At 54.6% G+C, this 11106-nt stretch overlaps 1 long non-coding RNA gene across 1 annotated transcript; it reads right to left on the bottom strand.

Moving 5' to 3' along the window:
• Positions 1-215: 215 nt before the first annotated feature.
• On the bottom strand, positions 216-6920 carry LOC113595819 (uncharacterized). The gene is made up of 3 exons (XR_003416422.2): positions 3990-6920; positions 938-1088; positions 216-731 (listed from the first exon to the last, which is right to left on the bottom strand). It is a non-coding gene; the product is annotated as an uncharacterized LOC113595819 (long non-coding RNA).
• Between the last annotated feature and the right edge of the window lie 4186 nt (positions 6921-11106).

Raw genomic sequence — 11106 nt, 5'->3', positions numbered from 1 at the left:
CGAAATAAAATTTTAAAATATTGTTGGGGTGCCTGGGTGGCTCAGTCGGTTAAGCGTCCAACTTCAGCTCAGGTCATGATCTCATAGCTCGTGAGTTCAAGCTCCGCGTCAGGCTCTGTGCTGACAGCTCAGAGCCTGGACACTGCTTCGGATTCTGTGTCTCCCTCTTTGCTCCTCCCCTGCTAGCACTCTGTTTCTTAAAAATAAGTAAACATTAAAAAAAAAAGTATTATTGATAAATGAGGTCCAAGTAGATACGAACAAGAAAATGTTTTTGAAGTTAAAATTTATAGCAACAAGAAAGTATGATTGATTTGTAAATAAGTTTTGAACACACCAGTAATAGAAATGATAGTAATGTGAATATTTACTGATCCATTATATGGCTAGTCTATTAAACATTTTAATTCATAAGGTAACATGGTCTGTTTAGAAACTTCCCTTTATTTTCAAAAACAGAATGTGGCTCTGGGAGATGAGGTTTGTTGCACTGGGTTGGGTGATCTTATTGTTTCTCAGATCTGGGAAGAAGTGTTTAGATGGTCTTGTCCGCAGGGGCTGGGGCGCCTGGGTGGTTTGGTCAGATAAGCATTCAACTTCGTCTCCAGTCATGATCTCATGGTTCGTGAGTTCGAGCCCCGTGTCAGGCTCTGTGCTGACAGCTCAGAGCCTGGACACTGCTTCGGATTCTGTGTCTCCCTCTTTGCTCCTCCCCTGCTAGCACTCTGTTTCTTAAAAATAAATAAACATAAAAAAAAAAAAAAACTTTTTAATAGCGGCAATATATCGTAGGGGAACACAGTGAAGGTTCAGAGGGGACCCAAGGGAGGGGCTGGCGCTCTGAGCCAATATAGCTGCCTCAGCTCTAACAGAGACCAACTTTGACCCAACCTGACCCAGTTTCAAATTCTGGGGAGGGAGAATCAGATTGGCTCACCTGGGCAGCTGTCCATCTCTTGTGTACTCAACTGTAGTCTGGGTCTGGGGTCATGAAGTATAAACACCATGTTGGGGCCTTAACTCTGCCGGCATGGCCACCAGTTCTGAGAGTCATGGTCTGGACAGGTATCTGAAAAGTCACCACAATACTGTGGATAAAGACAGAGTTGTTCTGGTAAAAGGCATGGGGACCAAAGTTCTACCAAACTGCCAACCCTCCCCTGGGGCCTGGGAGTGTAGTTCTGGAAACTATGGATCTATTTCTGCCCCCGGTTTTTGTAGGAAAATGAAGTTAGAGGGGCGCCTGGGTGATTCAGTCAGTTGAGCGTCCGACTTCGGCTCAGGTCATGATTTCGTGGTTCGTGGGTTCGAGCCCCGCGTCGGGCTCTGTGCTGACAGCTCAGAGCCTGGAGCCTGCTTCGGATTCTGTGTCTCCTTCTCTCTCTGCCCCTACCCCTGCTTGCTCTCTGTCTCGCTCTCAAAAATAAATAAAAACATCAAAAGAAATGTTTTAATGAGATTAGTGAGTGAGGTCACCTCCTCAGACATACACGCAGCAGCTGAGTGTGTGGTCTAGGAATGGCACGGGGGCCCTGACTCCTTGTGGAACGTTCGCTCCCCCCCGGCTCTGTCTCCCCCTCATTCCCGGTAACCCAAACACAAAACTGCTGGGAAAGCCTTCTGTTTCTTTTAAATTCCTCTTTTTAGAAAGAAAATCACTTTTGTATTTCTAAGGTGAGTTGGTTTTGACTTGCAGAGTTAAAAAGAAAAAGAAAAAAGGAATACAGCGAAAGTCAGTGTTAACACCAGAAGGCGGCTTGTGTCCCTGGCCAGAAGCTTCCTCTGGCGTGCTCACCAGACCACGTCTTGCCCAGCACCCTTCAGTCCTCATTTCTCCCTCACCGAGGATCTCCAGACAAGGGCCGGGTGGCACAGGCAGGCTTGCTGTGGTCACTGACCATGTGTCAGGTTGAAAATGTGCTTTGGTGCCTCCCATGGTACAGTGACTCTTGTCCCCGTGCCTCCCAGCAATGCCCCTGTGTGCGGGCCGAGAGGCTACATGAAGCATCTTGCAGGAGCACGGTGAACGTGATGGCCCGTTTCCCTTAGGGGACATACACTTGGGGGGAACCTTCCTCCCCTCCCCGCAGACCGTTCCAGGGGAAGGTGCTCGGCTCTGTGGCTGAGGTGAGACGCTGGCCACTGTCCTTTACAAAGCCCCGTTGCTCCTCCGTCCGCGGGGTCAGCTCGGGCTGTCTGGAGGCTCTGTCCTGCGTCTTGCACGCAGAGCCACTTGATGGCACTGTTAGAACTGCAGAAGAGAGGCCGCCTCCCTTGAAACAGTACCTACCCCCCCCCCCCCATCTTCTCCAAACTGTCATTTCCAAGCACCTCCTTCCAAACAGAGGCAGAACAAAATCATTTCCTAGCCCATTCCTGCTGGCCTGCCCCCCCCACCCCTCTACAATCCACTCCCTGCTGGGTGTTAAGATTTAGGGACCGCTCTGGTCCCCGCCCCCCCCCATCCTTCCATCCTACTTTTCCAGATCTTTATCATTCTGTGTGTGGGGGGGGGGGGGGGAGGGGTTGCTCTGGGGTTCCAGGCAATCTGCCGGAGGAGAAAGGGCCATGAAAAGCTCCTAAGGACCTAGGGATCTTAAAGAGAAACAGAAGTGCGTGGAATCCTTCTGGCCGCAGGCCTTGTTTTCTGGAAGAAAGGAGCAGTTGGCCGTGGGGGGAGAGCAGAGGCTGCATGGAGAGGGGTCACTGGGAGAAGGTGCTTGGGAGGAACGGGAGGAATGTGCAGACAGTGCAGGAAGTGAGCTCTCTCAGGCGGAATCTTGGCATTAGGTTGCACGGATTAAAGGCTTTCTGTTCTTGGCTTCCCAGCTGCCACTGTGTCAAAATCCCCCTCGACCCACCGGGTCAAGGGTGGGTGGGGGCGTGGTCATAAGCGACCCTTGCCTTCATCCCTTGTTTTGGCTTCTGGTTCCCTGTTCTTGCTGTCACTTCCTCTTTCTCAGAGATGTGTGTGGTGGGGACCACGAGCCAGAGAAGATGGGAAAGCACCGATGCCCCACCCTGGCACCGCGGACCTCAGGTCTGCCCACCACAGAGCCATCCACCGCTGCTCCAGCTCGCCTTCCGCAGGAGGAAGGAGAAAACGCTGTTGCTTGGGAGGAGTTAGCTGTGAGGAAGGCATTTTCCCTGAACAATGACCAGGAAATACTGTCTTGCCTGATATTCTCGGACATGTGCTGCCCTCTTGGCAGAGTCCTTTGAAGGCTTGTTAAACCATGTAAATGCCAGTGAAGCAGTCCCCTGACTCAGAGCGGCCCACACAGCACAGGCCGCCGAGGCCTCCTGGTTTCCCCTTGGCCGGTGCTCGCCACGCCCCTCCTGCCAGCCGGCGCTGACCTTGAGTGGGGGATCCAGGCCAACCGCAGGTGGGAGGTCATTCTCTGCTGACTCAGGCCCCGACTGGAGCAGGTGCGTGCCTCCAACCCTATGAGTAATACCCAGCTTTTCATCTTCAAAGGGCCTTCCCAAGATTAACCAATTAGTCACCCCCAGAGAGCTACAAAGCAGGCGACTATTGTCTTCATTAAGCCTGTGATGGAGGAGGGAGGCGAGTGGAGTCCCCACCCCAGGCCAGTGAGAGTCTGGGTTTGGGTGCCCGTGAGCAGTGAGCAGTCGCTCGGGATGCCCCAGGGGGTTGCAGGGTGTGTGGTGAGGAAACACGAACACGCTAAAGTGGAGGCTGGAGCTTCTCGCCGAGCAGAAGTCGGGGGAGGCCACGGAGGGGTGAAGGGGAGGGTTGGAGGGTCTTAGGCCGTAGGAAGGGTGTCCTGCTGAACCCAGAGCGAGCAGCTGCAAAGGCCGGTTGACACAGCTTATGCACGGATGGCTCCCCCAGATGTTCTAAACCCTCAGAAACCGGTGCTGACGATGGCCCTCCGAGCCCTCCAGATACCTGTGAAATGAGTCTTGGAATACTTCCCTTTTTGTATCTGTGTGAGGATTTTGAATGACTAAAAACGATCAAGCACCTTGTGGACCAGATGCGTGATGCGGAAGGTCAGAAGAGCCAGGGGCGAGCGCTCGTCCAGGTCACTCTGTGCCGCCGGTTTGTCCTCTTCCAGACGCGCAGCGCGGGTCAGAGAGTTTTGGGAGGTAAGGCTGCCCTGGTGACAGAGTAAGAACCGAAGCACCTTCTGGAAGCCAGACAGCAGAGCAATCCTTTCAGTCAACCCTGTCTGCAGCTGCTTTTTATAAACTTGGCATAAATATGTGCTTGGGAACGCCAGGACAGTGTATCTGGAAAATATTTGCTACCCTTCGAAAACACACACACAGACACACACATGGGCATGCGCATGCACGCACACACACGCGCGCACGCACTCACACACACACACACACACACACACATGCTTGGGAAGGGAAAAAAAAGCACAACAGAAATTGTGCATAATACAGAGTGGCTTCACTTGTGGTTTTTTTCCATTACTTCCTCAGTTCATTTTTCTGCTGCCAATTTTAGAAGGCCATAAGTCATAGTTGTTGTTAAACTTTGTCAGTTAAAATGTAACTCTAAGAACAAGTCATATGATACGTTGTAGCCAAATGGCCTTTTGGAGGGAAGTTGTCGTGGAAGGCACGGTCCAGGAGTGAGTGCCGGTGTCCCCAGGTCTCCTCTGCTGTGCATTACACACTGTGCCCGCAGGCGGTCCTGGCCCTCTGGGCCCCAGAGTGGTCATTTTTGCCACAGCTCCAAAGGGCCACCTATCAGAAGAAAGTAGATGTGCCGAGTCTGGTTTCTAATGTTTACTCTGTGTGACCCGGAACAGAATGTGGTCTCGTTACGGGTGATTTGTTACAAGTCCCCCATTTGCTGTCCTAGAGATGACGGGATCTACTTCCTCATAAACCGTGACCCAGCAGAACCAGAAACTAAGAGTCCAAAAGGGAGGAATTAGCCCTTTGAGGCTGGGAGCGCCTAGCTTCTTCACATCTGCCCAGAGGGGCAGCGGACCCTGAGTGGCAGGCAGCCTGGATCGTGCCTCTGGGCTCTGGGGGCGGGGGGTGGGGGGCTTGGTTTGCTGCCTGGCGTCGTTTGGGACTGGGCACCTTCTGAGGGCAGGGCCCTGGGTGTCCCCAGCAGTTGTGGTGTTGAAGGCAAGGCCAGGCACAGTCAGCACTTACACATGCTTGTGCTGACAACCAAGATCAAAGACAAACACCCACAAGGCTGTCAGAGCAAAATCAGCCTGCAGGGAGGCACGACCGCCGGGGGTGGGGGAGCCTCCTCTTTCCAGGCCTGTCTTCTGTGCGGCCTTCCGTCTGCTGCACTTTCCTCTGTCTGACCGTCCACTGAAGCCACCTTGGGGTCTCAGAGGAGAGCAGGGGGAAGACACAGTGAGGATTAGGGAGACTTACTCAGGGGCCAGGCTCCCAAACTGTGAGGCCAGGCATCATCTCTGTGAGGCAAAACCAGAACGGGGACCGTTGTTCCAAAAGCTGGTCCTCGCTTTAATCCATGGGCCGCTCGGAATTTCTGGGAAGGACTGACAGGTCTGATGCCAGACCCTGCCCCTGACTTGCCAGGCCACTTCCAGGGAAAAGCAGGGCTCTCTCGGTTCCTGAGGGTGCATCTGTCTAAAGGGTGCTCTGGCCGCATGTGCTGTGCATGGGCCCGCGGTGCCCGGATGCCAGGTGCAAAGGCCACTCCACTGCCTGACAGCTGGGCCCTCCAGGTCATGGTTTGCTCAGCTTGGGGCATCCTGTGCCACTGGCTTCAGAATGACCCTTGTAGCATCTCAGCTGGCCCGCCAGAGATCGCCATGCTTCTGATTTGGACCCCCTTTCCTCCTTCGGGGGCGGGACTCTTTCGTTCATTTAGTCCTTCCTTCGTAGGACAGATACATACTACAGAGCTACTGTGCTCAAGGTCGTGACGGGCCACCACACACATCTGTGAGCAAGGAAAGTCCCCATCTTCATGGTGTCTTCATCCTGGCTGGGGAGACAGGCAGATGGATGTGGGCCAGCCCATCCCACGAAGAACTTTGGCGTAAGATGCTGACTGCAGCCACGAAGGGGAGGGACAGATTGGCGAGGTAGCTCACGACAGGAAAGACGATTTGTCTGCAGGGGAGGTGAGGTGCCCTTGGATTTGCCGCTTCACCCCCAGAGCGTCGCCTGTGGAACGGGCACACCGCCATGTGCTTCACGGGGTTGCTCTGAGAAGTGGGTAAAATAATGTGTGTGGAAAGACACTCTGACAAGCGTTGGCTCCTTCCAAACTCTCCCGTGTCCCCGGTAATCCGGCATCGGATCCATTTTCTGCCCTCTCTTTCGGATGAACTGATTTCACAGTCCAACCTTGCCTGGGCAAACGGGAAAAACCCATTGTGAAAGCAGCCGGCCTTCAAACCATTTTCTTGGGAGGGAGGTGGAGAGCCCACGTGCATCCGGATCCTTCAGTGCGGTCTCATCGCTAAATCCAGCGTCCTGCAATGGCCTGGAAAGAGCACACGGCGGGGACAAGTTCCGAACCTCCTTCCATGTGTGCTGCGAGCCTGAGGCCGCTCTGCCCTCCGGCCACGGCTCCTCAGTGCTCCGTCTACGGAGAAAGATTTAAAAGACTCAGGAAATGAACTCACATTTTTCTTGCCTCCCCCTCCTTTTCCAGAACAGTGCAGCCTTCCTGGAAGAAAGCAAACAAAACAAGTGTGGCTATTTAAAACATTATTGGAAACCCCGTTGTGAACACTGTGTCTTTGGGTGGCTCCCTGGGGCGCATGCGTCCCCTGAAGCTCCCTGTGGCCGTCACCCCATGGGTGTATCTGTGCGGAGGGGGCAGGGCAGCCGTGTGGTCTCAAAGGAAGAGGGGGCTGACAGGCAGAGCGGGCCTGATGAACTGGCCCCCCGAAAGCAACCATGTGCACCTGACACGCACAGACGGCGGACACAGACACGGAGGCAAGTCCCCCGTGTGTGCGGCTGCGACTCCCCCTGAAACCAGAGATTCATCCCCCAAGTGCCGGCGACTTCTGCCCTGCATGCGGGTGACTATTTTGGGTTTCTAGGTGCTCTCGTTTGGTTTGTGGCATTCTTGGTGCTGTTATTAATAACACCGTTGGCTGCATGGAGGCTGAAGACGAAGCCTTTTCATTTCAGCCATCTGGTCAGGACGCTTTTCCTTTGATGAGGGAGAAACCTTTGCTGTGTTTCAACTGGAACGCTGCCTCCCAATTAAGGTGACAGCAGATGCCGCACGGCCCCGTCTTTGCAGGAATAGGATGCTCAGCCAGGCTCTAAGCGGCGGCTCCGTCCGGGAGGGAGAAGGCCGTTCATATTGATCGTGCTTGGGCATGTGGCGCAGGTACCGGCTCGCAGGGCCCTGGCCAGGAAAGCCGCCACGAGGTGTTTACCGGCTGGCTTGGCTCTGCGCTCAGCTTTTCCATTGTCAGGCCGTGACAGCGATGCGTTACAGACACCCTCAGGAGACGTTCCTCCGCTTTCATAACAATGAAGGGCTTTTTTTTTTTTTTTCTGACTCATCTTCAGAAGATTCCCCCCCCTTCTTCGTTTGAAAATAAATATAATTAGTAACAGGCAGACGCACTGTATATAGCCAGCCCTTCCTATCTGGGAGAGTTATAATTAAATGTACATGCTGTCTGTTGTTCTCTGTCTGCTGAGCGCCTTGCCACCCGCTCTAGGGGAGCAGCAGCCTGTGGGAGGGGGCTGCAGGGAGCGAGGCCTGTCGGGGCTCCGAGCCCTGCGTCCGGCCAGAAGCGGAGACTCGCTGTTGACCGAATGGCAGACGGGACTGTTGTCCCCTCGCACCGCCCAGGCCGGGGTTTTGCCCCCTGCTCAGCCTCGAGCTGCCCTGGGAGGCCCCCGGATGTGCCTGGTCACTGCTGGGGCGGTCCCCCCCCCCCCAGGCCCCTCCCAGGAGCAGAGGGAGGGTAGCCAGGTACGGTTGTCATGGCAACGTGGTGGCCACTGCCGGCTGCCGCCGGTGAGGGGCACCTGAGCGCCTGCAGGTTAAGATCGGCTCTGGCCAGGCGAGGAGTCAAGACAGCGTTCCTTTGTTCCCGGCTCCCTGCCTGCGAGGCTGGCACCAGGGCGGCCGTCCCCGCCCCTGCGGCCTGAGCTCAGACAGGTTATCCCCAGGTAACCCTCAGCTCGCCTTCCTGACAAGCCGGCGGGCTGGGCGTCCGGTGGCTTCCGTCCAGGCCCATGGAGAGCTCATATTCTGCTGAAATCAGTGGGTCAGGCAGGCCGAGGAATGCGCACGCATGCACACACACACACACACACACACACACACACCCCTCGTGGGCATATTCTGGGACCACAGCACAGCCAACAGGCTCGGTGACACAGGAGAGGCTGCCGCGCCTCCTGCCTCCCGTCCCTCCCGTCCCTCAGGCAGCCAAGGTGGTGACCGGATGCCTGGTTGGCACAGCCCGCCCCCCCCCCCCCCCCCCCCCCGCCTGGATCGAGTGCAGCAGGAGTCATCTGAGCCACAGGCACCTTTACCCAAGTTGCTCAAAGTGTTTTCCGAGCAAACAGTTGTTTCATAACACCCGTGAGAAGTAGGTGGGGTGACAAAGCATTCTCTGTCCCTGTCTTACGGATGGGGAGATTGAAAAGCTTGCCCAGCCAGGTGGCGAGGCCAGGAAAGGAAAGAGGGTGCTCTCTCGCCCGGGGCTCTGAGGCACGGAGGGCCGGTGGGTGCCCTGTCCCTAACTCCTGGGGCGGGGGGTCCTGGGCAGCGTGGGGAGGCCCTTTGGAGAAGGAGGCTAGAAGTGGGGGAGGGTTAGGCTTCTCCCACGGCACTGAGGGGCCGCCAGGAGCTCAGTTACTGTCCTTGTCTGAGGTGTTGACACCGGTGACCCGGGAGGCGTCCTTTGGCTTAAAGTTGCGGGACTCTCGGAGGTGGTCCGCAGATCCCTGTGCCGCATCCTGTGCCGGCCCAGGGATTGTTCCAGGCACCAGGGGTACGTGGCGAGTGAGGACACGTGGCCTTTGGCCTGAGGAGCTCGTAGGAGACGACAGATCACCGACACATAACATTAAGAAGAAGTAATTTCGGAGGGTGCCAGGTGCTATGAGGAAAGTACAGATACTGTGACGGACAGAGATTGGCTGGAGGGGAGGGTGGGGGAGAGGGGCAGCTTTAGAGAGGAATCAGAGAAGGAGTCTCCATGGGCTAATCCCAAATGAGGAGAAGGAGTCAGATCCGGACCGGCATTCCAGAGGGAGGGACAGCTGTGCAGGGGCCCCGAGAGGACGGTGAGGGTGGCCTGTCCCAAGGTGAAGGAGAAGGACACTGCTCCTGGATGATGGGAAGAGGGGGTGTGCGAGGACCTGGTCACGGGCCAGGGGACCAGGTGTGATTCTGGATGCAAGGGGGTGGTGCAGGAGTCAGGACCTCCTGGGGAGGTAGCACGGACACCCTTTTGTGAGGGACTCGATGTGGGGCGTGAAGGATGATTTCTAGGCGTTTGCTTGAGCTGGAGGACAGGGCCATGGACTAAGGCGGGGAGACTGAGGAAGACGCATGGACAGGAGACACAAAGGATGGTCTTGGACATGGGGAGTTGGAGATGCCTGCTTCCAGGTGGCTACTTCTGGGGCTTGGGCATCTGTGTTTCTTGAGCTCTTCCTCTCAGACCACGGAGAAGGAGGGTGGATCGTACTGCAGGAGTTCTGAATTCACCTGACCCTTCCAGTGCTCAAACCCAGTCTTTTTCAAGGAGGATCAGACTCCTGATCTCTAAGCTGCAGTGGGGCTCTGTCACTGTGGGTTTATGACGTGGGGAGCAGACCAGCCTGGGGTTGCTCTACAGTCAGACCCCCTTCTTTGTGGGTGCCTCAAACTGCAGACAGTACCGAACCCTGTATGTGTGCCATGTTTTTCCTATACATATGTATGATATGTTTAATATACAAATGAGGCGCATTAAGAGAGTGACAACAATAGCTAGTAATCAAAGAGAACAGTTATAACAATATACTGTAGTAAAAGTTATGTGAAAGTGGTCTCTCTCTCAAAACAGCTTACTGTCCCGTACTCCTCCCTCCTCTTGTGATGACAGGGGATGATCACATGTCCACGTGCTAAGATGAAGCGGGGTGAATGATGTGGGCATTGTGACCTGGCTATACCCCGGGAGGATCACCTTCCCGACCGCAGTTGACCGCAGGGAGCAAAACCGCAGATAAGTTGGGGAACTTCTGTATGTGATGTGGTGAACAGCCTTCCGTGGACTCAACTTGCTTGTCCCTTCCCATCCAGCCCCTTCCTTCCATGGCCAAATCCTTGGACATTTACTCTTCGGCGCCCCACTTTGGCTGATCTGTTACCTGTGGGTAAGGAAGCACCTAAGTCTTGCCTGTCTTTTGACTGGTAAAATAGAATGGCAAAGTGATTAGCAATTTCTTCCGAGAAGGGGCATTTGAGGAGGATGGGCCCATGTGTTCACTGACCAGAGAGGAGTCCACTAAGCAGGAGGGCCAGGATTCTTTGTGGCCACTGACTTGGCATGGAGCTTTGAAGAACATGCTAATTCTTACCCCACAGTATACATTGAAAGCTACAAAAAAGATTGCATCAGAGAAAACAGCTCAAGCCCCCTACTGGACCCACCTACTGCCGGGTCAACTCAGAGCCATTAGTGCAATGGAAATTCCGATTCTGGGTCTCCAAGGAATTATTATCATTATCATTATCATTACTATTTTTAAGTAAGCCCTACACCCAACGTGGGGCCCGAAGTCACAACCGGAGATCCAGAGTCACAGGCTCCACCGACTGAGCCAGCCACGCGTCCCTCCAAGGAATTATTTTGGAGCTAAGGATGTATTATAATATTTACGTCTGTGGGAATTTCCTGGCGTCTCATCGTAAAGCTTTTTGCTGTGGCAGGGGGTCTCATCATGGATTTCACACAGGAAGTTTCTGATGTACCGAGAACATCGTATTATGAGGTTGTCTTCCCGTGTCCCAGGAATAGATTCAGAGATACCCGTTCTCATACCCCAAGAACTCCTTGGGTAAAGACTCAGAAGCTCACTCATTATGATCGACTTTTCAGTGGACAGACCGCTGTCACTGACGTGGTGCTTTGAAGCACACCAAGTGCCCTC

The sequence above is a fragment of the Acinonyx jubatus genome, chromosome D2 (assembly GCF_027475565.1).
Source record: "Acinonyx jubatus isolate Ajub_Pintada_27869175 chromosome D2, VMU_Ajub_asm_v1.0, whole genome shotgun sequence".
Taxonomy (NCBI): domain Eukaryota; kingdom Metazoa; phylum Chordata; class Mammalia; order Carnivora; family Felidae; genus Acinonyx; species Acinonyx jubatus.
The sequence above is the reverse complement of the archived record's forward strand: the minus strand, read 5'-3'. Positions and strand labels throughout refer to the sequence as shown.